The sequence below is a fragment of the Haematobia irritans genome, chromosome 3 (assembly GCF_050003625.1).
Source record: "Haematobia irritans isolate KBUSLIRL chromosome 3, ASM5000362v1, whole genome shotgun sequence".
NCBI classification, from domain to species: Eukaryota; Metazoa; Arthropoda; class Insecta; order Diptera; family Muscidae; genus Haematobia; species Haematobia irritans.
In genome coordinates, this window is record NC_134399.1 from 70,940,399 (window position 1) to 70,956,757 (window position 16,359).

The window sequence follows — 16,359 nt, forward strand, 5'->3', positions numbered from 1 at the left end:
ATAGCTAAATCTGAACCGATTTCGATGATTTTTTGCACATATAGTAAGTGCTATAGAAGACTACATTTAGCCAAATTTGAGTAAGATCGGTGGATAAATAAGGGTTTTATGGCCAAATTTGGAAAAATCGGGCGATACATATATATGAGAGCTATATCTAAATCTGAACCGATTTGTATGAAATTTTGCAGACTTGAAGGGCGATGAAAAAGATTTGAAAAAAAGCGCAACGTGACCCCATTTGTCGAAATCGGGCGATACATATATATGGGAGCTATATCTAAATTTGATCCGATTTCTTCCAAATTCAATAGCGTTCGTCCTTGTGCCCAAAAAACTCCCTGTACCACATTTCATCAAAATCGGTTAATAATTGCGACCGGCATCCTGTGAACAACAAATACATGGACAGACGGACGGACAGACGGACGGACGGACGGACACCAAGCGCTAGATCGACTCAGGAGGTGATTCTGAGTCGATCGGTATATATTTTATGGGGTCTAAAATCAATATTTCTGGTAGGCACATTTTTAGGGTATAATAAAATATTTGTTATTTTACACTAGTGAGAAAAATGTTCGTTTTTTTGAAAATTGGTTTATAAAACGCCAGCAGAATAACAACCCCTTTATTCGACTTCATTTTTGAAATCTTCAACACCCAGAAAAAAGCGTCTTCGAAATTAAAGGAAAAAATGTTCATCAATTTAGTTTAGCCATTTTATTTCAATTCAGTTAAATTTTTGTGTCAAATAATAAAATTTACTTGTTTCAGTAAAAAAATCCTAAACTGAAAGCAGTTAGGAATAGTTCATTAACTAGAATAAGGCATGTAATTTTACTAATACTGTTTTCTTCGCTGGGTACAAGAATTTACTACTGAACAAGAAAATTTTATTCACTGATAACAAAGCATTCGTAAAAATAAACAAAAAGCGAACTAAAACCAAGTTTCTTCAAATTTAGTAAAGTTTCTTATAAAATGATACATTTATTTATTTATTTTATTTATTTATATTCCTACTATGAAGTATTCAATCCTTTCAAAACTTAAGGAAACACACTTATTAGAATATAGGAAAATTTCCTACAATTCTTTTATCTACCTGTAATCGATACCTGTCATCGATATGTTTGCGCGTGGGTTGTTTTTTAGTTGGAATCGCGTTGTTATGGTATACGGAGAGATTGTTAAAAAATAAATATAATATAATATAATAAAAAAACAAATAAAATATATAAAATATTTGTTATTTTAAATTAGTGAGAAAACTTTTCGTTTTTTGAAAATTGGTTTACAAAAAAAAAGAAAACACCAGCAGAATAACAACCCCTTCATTCGACTTCATTTTGGAATCTTCGATTATCAGGTAATATTCAGTGACGCTACCCTTTTGTGAAAAAATTGGTTTAAGATTTTTTGTTTATATTTGTAGGTATTGAAATTGTAAAAGGTGGACAAAATTGCTAGCAGCAACTTATTCAAAGTTAAAGGTACTAGAAGAAGAAAAAAATGTGTTTTAATATTTCAAGGCCAGTCGATGCTGTTGATTCTAAATAAATATATTTAATATATTAATAAAACATGTCTTTTATTGAAGAAAAAATTGCCTATATAAATAAATAAAATTCTATTTAAAAACGAAGATAAGCAGTTCTAATTTTGAAGTAAAAGGTTTACCACAAATATGTAAGATTTATCCAAATGAATGAAAAATGTTCAATAAAATCATTCCATATATGACTTCAATTCAGTAAAATTTTTTCATTCTGTAGTATAGTGGTACATAAATATAGGAAGATGTTAACTAATGTATGTAATGCATTCTACCTAATTTCTACGAAAATCATATCGTTCAAACAAATAAAAATGTCTTTGGCGCTATACGAAGTTCAATTTTCTTCAAAATAAGTTCATTTTAACTTAAAGAAGAGGTCACTTTTTTTTGGGTGAATTAACAGGTAATATTCAGTGACGCTAACCTTTTGTGAAAAAAAATGGTTTAGGATTTTTTGTTTATATTTGTAGGTATTGAAATTGTAAAAGGTGGACAAAATTGCTAAGCAGCAACTTATTCAATGTGAAAGGTACTAGAAGAAGAAAAAAATGTGGTTTAATATTTCAAGGCCAGTCGATGCTGTTGATTCTAAATAAATATATTTAATATATTAATAAAACATGTCTTTTATTGAAGAAAAAGCTGCCTATATAAATAAATAAAACTGTATTTAAAAACAAAGGTAAGCAGTTCTAATTTTGAAGTAAAAGGTTTACCACAAATATGTAAAATTTCTCCAATAAAATCATTCCATATATGAATTCAATTCAGTTAAATTTTTTCATTCTGTAGTATAGTGGTACATATATGTAGGAAAATGTTAACTAATATATGGAATGCATTCTACCTAATTTCTACGAAAATCACATCGTTCAAACAAATAAAAATGTCTTTGGCGCTATACGAAGTTCAACTTTCTTCACAATGAGTTCATTTTAACTTAAAGAAGTGGTCACTTTTTTCTGGGTGTGGTGGTAATTAAAATTCAGAACCGAACTTAAGTCCGTATTAACTTGTTTTATAAAAATTTGTATTGGGGATCTTTTTCAATTCCCATTTGTGGATGAAAGCAGCATAATTTGGGGACAAGAGGCAAAAAAAATACTGGCAACACTGATCGTTACATAAAAGAAAATTAGTAAGATAGTTTTTAAAATAATAGGATAAAAAGGGGAAATTTTAAATATAGAAAGAAATTCGTCGAAACTAGTGAAAATTGGTGGCTTTAGGTCTTATATTGTCACCGAAATTGTAATACCCTCCCAAACGTGTTAATTTTCAAACTTAAGCAATCCACAATTGTACCCTTCATTACAGCCTCGTAGCCTTTCCTTAGAAATAGTCAAAGGTCCATTAAAGCATATTCTTTGAACAAGTTAGATTAATCAGATTGGACATAGCAATAGATTGAATTTAGTATAGTATTATGGAAACAATTTTCACTGGAAAACTACTGAGACATAATTATACCCTGCTCCACACTGTGGAACAGGGTATTATAAGTTAGTGCATATGTTTGCAACACCCAGAAGGAGACGAGATAGACACATGGTGTCTTTGGCAACAATGCTCAGGGTGGGCTCTTGAGTCGATATAGCGATGTCCGTCTGTCCGTGAACACATTTTTGTAATCAAAGTCTAGGTCGCAGTTTTAGTCCAATCGACTTCAAATTTGGCACAAGTATGTGTTTTGGCTCAGAATATATCCCCATTGATTTTGGAAGAAATCGGGTCAGATTTAGATATAGCTCCCATATATATAGTTGCCCGATATGGACTTATATGGCCCCAGAAGCCAGAGTTTTACCCTAATTTACTTAAAATTTTGCACAAGAAGAACAATTAGTACTATAGTCAAGTGTGCCAAATTTTATTGAAATCGGTTCAGATTTAGATGTAGCTCCCATATATATCTTTCGCCCGATATGGAGTAATACGGTCCCCGAAGCCAGAGTTTTACCCCAATTTGGTTGAAATTTTGCACAGGGAGTAGAATTAGCATTGTAGCTATGCGTGCCAAATTTGGTTGAAATCGGTTCAGATTTAGATATAGCTCCCATATATAGCTTTTCGCCCGAGGATGGGGGTATATTAACTTTGTCATTCCGTTTGTAACACATTGAAATATTGCTCAAGACCCTATAAAGTATATATATTCTGGGTCGTGGTGAAATTCTGAGTCGATCTGAGCATGTCCGTCCGTCTGTTGAAATCACGCTAACTTCCGAACGAAATAAGCTACCGACTTGAAACTTGGCACAAGTAGTTGTTATTGATGTAGGTCAGATGGTATTGCAAATGGGCCATATCGGTCCACTTTTACGTACAGTCCCCATATAAACCGATCCCCCGATTTGGCTTGCGGAGCCTTTAAGAGAAGCAAATTTCATCCGGTTGAAATTTGGTACATGGTATTAGTATATGGTCTCTACACCCTCAAAAAAATCGCTTCTTTAACATATGTTCCAAACATATTTTGCAGGAAGCACATATATTATTGCATACTGCCGAAACATTAATATGTTTGTTTTATGTGAACATATTATATGTTTGGAAGCATTTTGAGCCAAAAATATTATATGCTTGGAAGAATTTTTCCCAAACACGATTGTGCTCATTCCCTAACATACTCGTAATTTTCACTTCCACGAAATTTTTTAGTTATTGGCACCTTTCTCTGTAATACAAATAATGTTGAAGAAATTATTCACTTTTATAAATTTTTTAAATTTTACCTTTCGCCTGCACGGAGAATCGAACCGAGGACCATACAGTTTGTAAGCCAACACACTATCCACTGGGCTACGTAGCTGTTATAGTCACCAGTAGATAATTATCGTTTTAAGTTACATTTATATAGCATAGTTTGCAGCGCCCACGAGCCCATGCAAACATAACATTATTTAACAGAAACATACATTTGTTTGCCACGTGGAGCAGTGGTTAGCATGTCTGCCTTGCATGCAAAGGGTCGTGGGTTCAATCCCTGCTCCGACCGAACATTTTTTTTTTGTTTTTTTTTTTTTTTTTAATTTACACATTTATATTTATACTATATTAATTTTTTTTAAAATGAAACATCGAAATGTGCGTTATTAAAGATTTATAGTCAGTAACAGTGCTTGATATAAACGAAATTGAATGATTTTTGGATAAAATATTATTTTTTATTGCAAAAATAACAATCTTGTAATAAAAAACTGTTTTTGTACAAAACTTTAAAATTTGGAAGGAATTCAAAAACTAACAAAAGAAGAACGTGGAGTCGAGTATAAACATACATACATAATTTTATAATATAAACATAAATTTATTTAGGAGTGAACAGTTTTTTACTAGCATTTAACACCATCGCTCTAAAATTCCTTTTATTTTTCTTTAATAATTCATTTTAAAGAAAATAAACTTTTTAAATTGTTTTAGCTGTAAAAGTCGAACTTAATACCCGCTTTTATATTTGATGGTGTCCGTCAACTCCTCTTGGACTACTTTTTAATAAAGAGAAACTAAACTTTGTTTTTTTACATTTTACTGTGTAATTTTTCACTATTTCCTCCTTATTTCATTTTACCGTCCCAACTCTAAAAAGAGTATAGTGCCCTATCGTTATTTTTATGAAGACCCCTGATTTCTTTTAACGAACCAAGAAAAAAATAATGCCAAAATGATAAACAAAACACATGTCCACACATACATAAAATGCTGCTCTCAAGGCGAAAACATAAGCTGTTTGTTTTTCAAATGTCTATTCTCTTGGTTCAGAATGTATATTCTCTTTATTCAAATTAAAAAATATTTAAACTTAAACATATCAAATTTTTGGCCTTATCATAAAACAGTTTTCCGAAACAACATACAAGCGGTTTCACAGAAATTGTTCTCTTTTGACTCTTTTGCTGTGTTATATTGATATCTTTCGTCAACTCTCCCGGTTTCCATCTCTATTTCTCTCTATACTCTCTCTGTCGCTTTGAATAAAATATCACTACATATGTATGTTTAGTTGAAATTTGTAAATTTATATATGTTTGTATTCACACATATGATTTTTATGAAACATTCATGCCCCAAACATAATATATTCTAACATATTAACATAGATGTCCCAAACATTTAGTGTTAGTTTAGGAAAATTACATGTTCGCACTTAAATATATTGTGGTTTAAAATCGTGCCCGAAACACATTTTGTTTATATCGGAACATATGAAAAACATATTTTTCTAACAGTGTAACAACCATGCAAAAACTGGTCTACATCGGTCCATAATTACATATAGCCCCAGAACTGCACATATAGCCCCAGAACTGCATATAGGAACAGAGAACTGCAACCGGTGGCTTTTTTATACCCTTCACCACTACTGTGGTACAGGGTATAATAAGTTTGTGCATTTGTATGTAACGCCAAGAAATAATTGTCATAGACCCATCTTTTAGTATACCGATCGGCTTAGAATTAAATTCTGAGTCGATTTAGCGATGTCTGTCTGTCTGTCTGTCTGTCTGTCCGTCCGTCTGTCTGTATATGTAATTTTGTGCACAAAGTACAGGTCGCAGTTTAAGTCCGATCGTCCTCAAATTTGACATAACGTCCTTCTTCGGGTAGAAGACAATCGCTATTGATTTTGGAAAAAATCGGTTCAGATTTAGATATAGCTGCCATATATAGTTATCACCGATTTGATCATAATTCACGTATTTATGAACCGACGTTCTTCAAATTTTGTACATCTGAATGTTTTGTCAGTCCCGTAAAAACTACCAAATATCAGCTAAATCGGTTCAGATTTATATATAGCTCCCATATATATCTTTCGTCCGATTTTGACTTATATGGCCCCAAAAGCGAGAGTTTTGCCCTGATTTGCTTCAAATTTTGCACAACGAGTACGTTTAATAGTATCGTTAATTGTGCCAAATTTAGTTGAAATCGGTTCAGATTTAGATATAGCTCCCATATATATCTTTCGTCCGATTTGGATTTATATGGCCCCAAAAGCCAGATTTTTTCCCTGATTTGCTTCAAATTTTGCACAACAAGTATGTTTAATAGTATCGTTAAGTGTGCTTAATTTGGTTAAAATCGGTTCCGATTTAGATATAGCTCCCATATATATCTTTCGTCCGATTTGGATTTATATGGCCTCAAAAGCCAGAGTTTTGCCCTGAGTTGCTTGAAATTTTGCACAAGGAGTACGTTTTATAGAATCGTTAATTGTGCAAAATGTAGTTGCAGTCGGTTCAGATTTAGATATTGCTCCCATATATATCATTCGCCCGATTTGGACTAATATGCCCACAAAGGCAAAAGTGTTACTCTGAGTTACGTGAAATTTTGCAGAGGGAGAAGAATTGAACTTGAAACTTTGCACAGGCAGTAGAATTAAGGTTCTGCTTATGCGTGTTTATTTTGGTTGAAATCGGTTCAGATTTTGATATAGCTCCCATATATATCTTTCGCCCGATTTTCCGTCATATGACCACAGAGGTCAAAGTTGTTATCCGATTTACGAAATTTTGCACAGGGAGTAGATTCAACATAGTAACTATGCATGTGAAATTTGATTGCAATCGGTTCAGATTTCGATATAGATTCCGTATATATGTTTTTCCTATTTAGGCAAAACTGGCCGAAATACATTCATTTTCCTTATCAAATCGCCACTGCTAAATCGAAAACTTATCAAAATGGCTCGAATTTTCCTATTACTCTATTACACATCTATCGACCGATAAATCATCAATACACTCTTGCGAAGTTGCCTAAAATTGGTTCATATTTAAATGTTTCCTATATTTTTTTTTTACTAACATTGTGTTCCACCTCAGTCCATTAGCCGACTTAAATGTAAAATCTATAAGTATTGCAGAACTCTGTACAGATCTGCTCAGATATACAGAATATATGTGTATGGATTCATATAGCATCCAACACATTGGACGCATTTGATATGGTATCGAAAATGTGGACTTACAAAGTGGTGAAGGGTATAATATAGTCGGCCCCGCCCGACTTTAGACTTTCCTTACTTGTTTTTTTTTTATTATTATCTTTGTTCTTGAATTTTATCTATGCGGCTTGATATCTTAATCATGAAAAATTAAATACAGCTGCCTGTGTACACAGATGGATTGAAACCACAACAGTCCACCATTTCGATGTCCCTATCATCATAACACGAAATTTTGCCGACGACCAGCAAGGCACCAATTGTAGGCAGGCTAGTAGCCACATTATATTGTACGGGAGAAAAAACACAAGAATAGGAAGAAGATGCACGGCCAAATTCTAGCCACTGAATGATTCCCAAACTATGGCGAGGAAACCAAATGCCGCCAACACATTGTTATTAAATGGATCGACCAATTTGTGAGGCTGCTAGACAACAGAGTATCTGTGTCCTGAATGAATGGGTGGCCACATTTTCGATAAACTCGTCTACTTGTGTTGGTGAACATTCTTCTTTCCTGGCACATTATCAGAGTGACTTTATTTTCACTGTTGAAGCATCCGAAGGTATGTTATGGCAAAATTAACGAAGAACCAGAACAAGCTGAACTTGGCCGGAGGACAACGACATGGACAGTGCTGGAAATTGTTTTTATTTCCCGTAATGAAGTTTCTTGGGATTTTTAATTAACACGTTGCACTTCATCTTATCCGGACATACTCAACAGAACAAAGGGTTGGGTATCCAATGCCAACTGCACTCATTCCATAGAAAAATATGTGTAACTGGGCGGAAACAATAGAAGACACACATCATTGCAAGGAAATCCTGTCCAAGGATATGGGCTGAAGCCCATGGACAAGACTTTGGTGGATTGTAATAAGAAGAGCAAAACAGAGAATTGAAAAATGTAAGCATAGCAAAAGGACACAGAAACGGGCATCAAGTATATTTTTCTTTAATACGATCGCTGGGAGGAATGGTAGATATAAAACTCGTTTTTGTTCCATTGCTACATATCGAAATTTTCAGATAACCTGACTTTTTTATTTGATGGGGCGATGAGGAAATGAACACACCTCGAATATAGGTGAATGGATTTACTTAAAAAACAAGTAAGTAAAGTCTAAGGTCGGACGGGCCCACTATATTATACACTTCACCACAGTGTAAACAAAAATGTTTGATACCATCTCAACTCCTTCAATATAAAGTTTTATATTCCCATATGCAAATAATTAAATCTGAACCGATTTGAACATTATTTTGTATACTTCTACAAAATCTATAGACTTAAAATTTAAATCGGCTAAAGCCCTAGAAAGGGAGGCAATGTTAGTAACAAAAAAAATTTTTAGGCAATTTTACTAAAGTGAATTTATTATTTATAGGCCGATACATATGAATTAGAGTTATAGGTAAATTTGAGAGTAGTTTTTCAATTTTTGCTACTGAGCAGTTTCAATTTTACAAGGATATGGTGTATATCTTGCCAGGGTGGTCAATTGTGGGGTTTGTGAAAATATTTGGCCATAGAGGGCTTTATCTAATTCATAACCGATTCTGTGGAAAGTCTGATGTGTCATTATACCCTCCACCATAGGATGGGGGGTATATTAACTTTGTCATTCCGTTTGTAACACATCGAAATATTGATCTAAGACCCCATAAAGTATATATATTCTGGGTCGTGGTGAAAGTCTGAGTCGATCTGAGCATGTCCGTCTGTTGAAATCACGCTAACATCCGAACGAAACAAGCTATCGACTTGAAACTTAGCACAAGTAGTTGTTATTGATGTAGGTCGGATGGTATTGAAAATGGGCCATATCGGTCCACTTTTACGTATAGCCCCCGATCCGGCTGAAATTTGGTACATGGTGTTAGTATATGGTATCTAACAACCATGCAAAAATTGGTCCATATCGGTCCATAATTATATATAGCCCCCATATAAACCGATCCCCCGATTTGACTTGCAGACCCTCTAAGAGCAACAATTTCCATCCGATGCGGCTGAAATTTGGTACATGGCGTTAGTATATGGTATCTAACAAACATGCACAAATTGGTCCATATCGGTCCATAATTATATATAGCCCCCATATAAACCGATCCCCCGATTTGGCTTGCGGAGCCTCTAAGAGAAGCAAATTTCACCCGATCCGGCTGAAATGTGGTACATGGTGTTAGTATATGGCCTCAAACACTCATGCAAAAATTGGTCGGTATCGGTTCATAATTATATATAGGCCCCATATAAACCGATCCCCAGAGTTGACCTGCGGAGCACCTTGGAAAAGCAAAATTCTTCCCATTCGGTTGAAATTTGGTACGTAATGTTAGTATAGGGTATCCAACAACCATGCAGGAATTGGTTCCTCTCAGTCCATAATAATATATAGCTTCCATATAAACCGATCCCCAGATTTGACCTCCGGTGCCTTTTGGAGAAGCAAAATTCATCCGATCTGGTTGAAATTTGGAACGTGGTGGTAGTATATGATATTTAACAATCACACCCTCATAAAAAATCGCTTCTGTAACATATACTCCCAAACATATTTTGCTTCAAGCATATACATTTTTGGGTATTGCCCAAACATTTATATGTTTGATCTCTTCCAATATATAATATGATTGAAAGCATATTGGTCTAAACAATATATGTTTGGGTAGTCTAAGTTCCAAACATTTTGTATTTTTGCATCCAAATTCAATAATGTTGTCTTCCAAAAAACAATATGTTATTATGTGACCATATAATATGTTTGGAAGCATTTTGCACCCAAAAATATTATATGCTTAAAAAAAATTCTCGCAAACAATATTGTGCTCAAAATTTTATTTATTTATTTATATATTTACAATCATAATGAATTATGAAAATAAACAGGTAATATAGGTGCTAACAATATAGGTTTTCGACCTGAATGCTCAAAATTTTGTTTCTGCCCAATTGTATATTCCCCGACATCTTTCTCACTTCCACGACATTTTTTAGTTCTTAGCACCTTTTTCTGTAATACAAACATTGTAGAAGAAATTATTCAATTTTTTTATTTTAATTTTACCTTTTGCCGGACGGGGATTCGAACAGCGGACCACACAGTTTGTAAGGATCAAAGAAGTAGCTGATCAATTGCCCAAGGAAAAATAAAATGTAAATTTTGTAATAACAAGCAACAACCACCAACTTAATTCAATATCGCTCCCTGTTAAATAGCGCTCCAAGCTACTAAACACATATATTTTTATAGACTATTTCTAAATTAATATATGTTTGCATCCAAGCATATTATATTTACAAACATTTTATGTCCCAAACATAATATGTTCTAACATATTAACATATATGTCCCAAACATGTTATGCTAGTTTATGAACATTATATGCTTGCACTCAAAAATATTGTGTTTAAAAATTTGTGTTCCAAACATATAATGTTTATAGCCAAACATATGAAAAACAGTCTTTTTCATCCGTGCATGTGAGGTGAAATTTGTGGATGACAGTCTTTCGTAGAAGTTTCTACGCAATCCATGGTGGAGGGTACATAAGATTCGGCCTGGCCGAACTTACGGCCGTATATACTTGTTTTTTCCTCAATCTTGAAAACATCTATATGGGGCTTTCTCTAAATCTGAACCGATCTGAATCCAATTCGACGCTGTTAAATAAAATGTTAAATCTCGTTGCAAATGGCAGTAAAATATGAACATTTCTACCTTTTTTCCCCAAATCGGGCGTATATATGGGAATTACATCGAAGTCTTAACGACTTCAACGAAATTTAGCATATCGAATACGCAGTGGAGCGGATTACTAAGGCCTTCAACATCTCACTGAAAGCTGCATGCCCTAGAGGGAAGCCAAGGGGGGAAAATCGACCGCCATGGTTGTCTACGGAGTTAAGTAATATGAGGAAATCCTGCAGAAAGCTCTTTAATAAAGCAAAGTCCACCAGAACTCCGGAGGATTGGACGTTTACAAGAAGAATCTGAGAGGATACAAACGAGAACTAAGAAAGGCTTAGCATAACTCTTGGAATAATTACAGCAGCAATTATTGAGAATACATCCGAGGCTTCCAAACTACGGAAGGTACTAGCTTTCACTAACTCCGCTCCAGGTTTCACTAAAACATCGGAGGGCAATTGGACAACGTCCAGTGAGGAGACGCTGGAGGTACTATTGGACACAAATTTTTCTGGAAATCAGACGGTTGAAACAGGTTCTGGCGGTGCCACAGCGGCTCAGCTGTCATATCCTATCGAGGAAATTGTATCGGAATCTAGAATAAAATGGACGTTAAATAGTTTTGGACCATTCAAATCCCCCGAACCTGATGGAATTACTCCGGCGGAGATACAAGCAGTGACAGACAGAATTATCCCCTGGTTGTCGGCGTTATATGCAGGATGTATCAACTTAACATATATTCCAGAAAAGTGGAGGGAAACAACAGCGGGAAAAGCCTCCCACTAGAATGCGAAGGATTTCCGACCAATCAGCTTATCATCATTCCTACTTAAGACTCTGGAAAGGATGATAGATATTTATCTTAGAACTAGCGTCAAGTTTGCTCTCGAAACGACAGCATGCATACTCGAAGGGCAGGTCTACTGAGACCGCATTGCATGAACTAGTCAGCTTTATTGAAAGCTCACTATAGTTCAATGAATACACAATCGTGGCGTTTAAAGACATCGAAGGGACATTCAATAACGTCCATCCGAGCTCTATATTAAATGGACGGGCAACACTGAATGTTGATCCAGATATACTTAGGCTGCTAGACGAACTGCTAATGAGGAGACGATTTCAGCCACACTAGGACAAGCAAACATGCAAAGGTATGTGAACAGAGGCACTCTCCAAGGAGAAGTTCTATCACCTCTTCTTTGGAATGTTGCTATAAACAACCTTCTGGTTTCCCTAGAAAAAAAAAGGATACAAGTGGTGGCATACGCAGACAATGTGGCTCTAGCAGTCAGGGGAAATTCCCATCCACAATCAGCGATGTTATACAAAGAGCCCTCCGGATGACTGAGAAATGGGCGAAAGAGAATGGTCTTGTAGTAAATCATGCCAAGACAGAATTAGTCATGTACTGCAAAGATCGCAAAACTCCCACGGTTAAGCCCATATCATTAGCGGGTATTGAAATTCCCTTTGGTGAGTGTACAAAATATCTTGGCATTATTTTGGACAAGAAACTGAACTTTAAGCTTAATATTGTGGAAAGGGTGAGGAAAGCAACGGTAGCTTTGTACTCGTGTAAAAAGGTAATAGGACAAAAGTGGGGACTAAAACCGAAAATTGTGCATTGGCTATACACGGCAGTGGTTAGACCCATAATGATATATGGTGTTGTAGTCTGGTGACCGGCACTTCAGCAGCGGACAAGTTTATATATAGTTCAACGTATGGCTTGCTTGTGTATCTCAAGCGCATTCAGTAAGACAGGAACAGGTTCCCTTAATGTCATACTGCATCTATTGCCTTTAGACATTTTGGCCAAACAGTCAGCTGCAACAACGGCTGTGCGGTGCGCGAGCTATCGCTGTGGTCGGAAAAAAGGTACGGTCACAGTTCGGTCCTCAAAATAATGCCAAATGTGCCAAACGTAGTGGATTACACTCTGACGAAACCACTTTTCGACAAAAAGTTTGAAACTCTAATTCCCAACAGTGAGGCGTGCACCACCACAGACCCCAGGGAGTAAATGTTATATAGATTTCTACGCTGATGGCTCCAAATTTGATGGACAAGTGGGTTTCGGAGTATATTCAAAAGACCTGGAACTTCGAAACGATTACCCAATCACTGCAGTGTTTTTCAGACAGAAATATTAGCAATAAGAGAGGTGGCGAATTGGCTGAGAAGTAATGCTCCAAGCAATATTGGCATTAATATATACTCAGACAGTTAACCTGCAATAAAATCCTTGGATTCTGTGTTCCTTAACTCGAAAACGGCCGTCGACTGCCGCAAATCTCTGAACGAGATGGCTGAGCAGTACAATATTCACCTAATATGGGTGCCCGGCCATAGGAACATACCAGGGAACTGCGAAGCGGATGAGTTAGCATGGCTAGGAACTACCTTACATATTCCAGGGGGATTAGAATCTGTTGGGATGCCTCTGGTTACCTGCAAGCTCTTACTGCGTGAGAAGACTGTTATGATGGCAAATGTTCGATGGGAGAATATCAAGGGTTGTAAGACACCAAGCAAATATGGCCCCATTTAAACATGAACCGCACACTAGATATGCTAGTGTTGTCGAGACGTCAGATATCACTCCTGATATCTGCTATAACGGGTCGCTGCCGGATAGACGAATTCGCAAAAACTATTGGTGCGAATCATAATGACTATTGTATGAGCTGTCATAATGCGGAGGAAAAGGAATCAATTAAACACCAATTGTGTGAGTGTCCTGCTTTTTGTGTACGGCGTAAGCGAATTTTAGGAGCATATAGCTTTAGATTAATAGCGGAACTGGAAAACGTTAACTTAAGCAGTCTGCTAATGTTTTTGGAACAATCTGGTTGGTTCAACAGAAGGAAATAATCGAGAAGGTTCAGCGGTTAAAACTAGAAGTGACCATATGTAATAGGTACTTTTAGTTAATGTGATATCACAATGGACTGAATAGCATACTTGACAATGCCATCAATTGCACTCCTTTCGTAAAATTTAGAGAAAGTAAAGGCAAAAATCTGGCCCTAGGGCCAATTGAATTCATACGGAGCAATATCTGAATCTGATCCGATTTTAACAAAATTTGGCATGGATACCTATAATATCATTTCGTCTCCCTGTGCAAAGCCTCACATAAATCAGAGGAAAACTTTGGGCTCTATGATCATATGAGTCTATATCGGGCGAAAGATATGTATGGTAGCTATATGTAAGTGTGTAGTTATAACCATACCGATAGGCGAAACATTTTTGCCGAGTATTTTTGATGGTCAATAAAGGGTGATACGGTCAAAATTTGGTCAATATAAACTTGACGTATTTCTTTCAATTTTACATTTAAAAAACCTGAACACCCCTCATTTTGAAGGTGTGTGTGGGTAGAATGTTGCTCCTATTTTGATTTTGGAATTCACTCTTCAGTTGTCAAAATGTCGTCCTAGCAAGAAGAGCAGCGTATCAAAATTTTGCTCGCGCATCGCGAAAATCCGAGCTAGTCGCACGCAAAGCTGGCAGAATCGTTAGAAGTTGCCAAATCAACCGTTACAAAAGTAATTTAAGTGTTTGGGGAAAGTTTGTCGACAGCCAGGAAGTCTGGATCGAGGGGAAATCGAAAACCGGAAGCTGCTGAGACGACAAAGAGAGTTGCCGGTAGTTTCAAGCGAAACCCTAACCTCTCTCTCCGAGATGCCGCAAATAAGCTGGGTGTATCGTCTACAACAGTGCATCGAGCCAAAAAACGAGCCGGACTATCGACTTACAAGAAGGTAGTGACGCGATGATAAACAAAATACGACGGCCAAAGCGCGATCCCGGAGGCTGTACACGACGATGCTGACGAAGTTTGACTGCGTGGTAATGGACGACGAAACCTACGTCAAAGCCGACTACAAGCAGCTTCCGGGACAGGAGTTTTATACAGCAAAAGGAAGGGGAAAGGTAGCAGATATTTTCAAGCACATAAAACTGTCAAAGTTCGCAAAGAAATATTTGGTTTGGCAAGCCATCTGTACCTGTGGCTTGAAAAGCAGCATTTTCATAGCTTCCGGGACTGTCAACCAAGAAATTTACGTGCAAGAGTGTTTGAATAAACGTCTGCTGCCTTTCCTGAAGAAACACGGTTGTTCCGTACTGTTTTGGCCGGATTTGGCATCTTGTCATTACGGTAAAAAGGCCATGGAGTGGTACGCCGCCAACAACGTGCAAGTGGTTCCCAAGGACAAGAACCCTCCCAACACGCCAGAGCTCCGCCCAATTGAGAAATACTGGGCTATTGTCAAGCGGAACCTAAAGAAGACCAAAAAAACTGCTAAGGACGAGCAGCAGTTCAAGGCAAACTGGCTTTCTGCGGCGAAGAAGGTGGACAAGGTGGCTGTACAAAATCTGATGGCAGGTGTCAAGCGTGCGGCCCGGCAATTCGGATTTGGAAAAGCGAAAGCCTAACTGAATATTTTTCCTGAATTTTATACTAATTGAACTTGAAAAAGAAATTTAATTTGATTTTTTAAATAAACGATTTCACCGATTTACACGCGTTTTCCCTTGACCAAATTTTGACCGTATCATAGCATGATTTTTAAATATTTAATAAAGGAGTTAAATAAAAACATATAATATATTGCTTCTTGTTTACTTTTTTCAATGTCCACATGGCCAGGCAACAACAATGCCTAGTAAAATTAGATCCGCCAAGGAATTAGATAAATTTTAATTTGCGACACGCATAGGCATAGGCTCTGGGTAGGTGACTTAGACCCCCAGAAAAATTTTTGCTTGCAGAAAAATTTCGCAAATATAATAAAAATATTTTTGTTTCCTCGGATATTTTTTCTATTCTCTCTCTCTCTGATGTTTCTAGACATAGATATGCTTGTAAGAAATTTCTAAATGAATATATGTTTGCATACAGAGAAATTATATTAAAGAAAGGGAATGTCCCAAATATAATATGTTCTAACATATATGTCCCAAACATATGAAAAACAGTCCGTGTATATCTAAATCTGAAGCGATTTCTTCCAGACGGACGGGCTGACAGCATAAGCATAGGAAGGCTTCTGGGGAGGGGGCTTGACCCCCCCAGAATTTGAAAACCTATTTACGATTTTCCATTGTTTTTATATGAAATTAAACAAGTA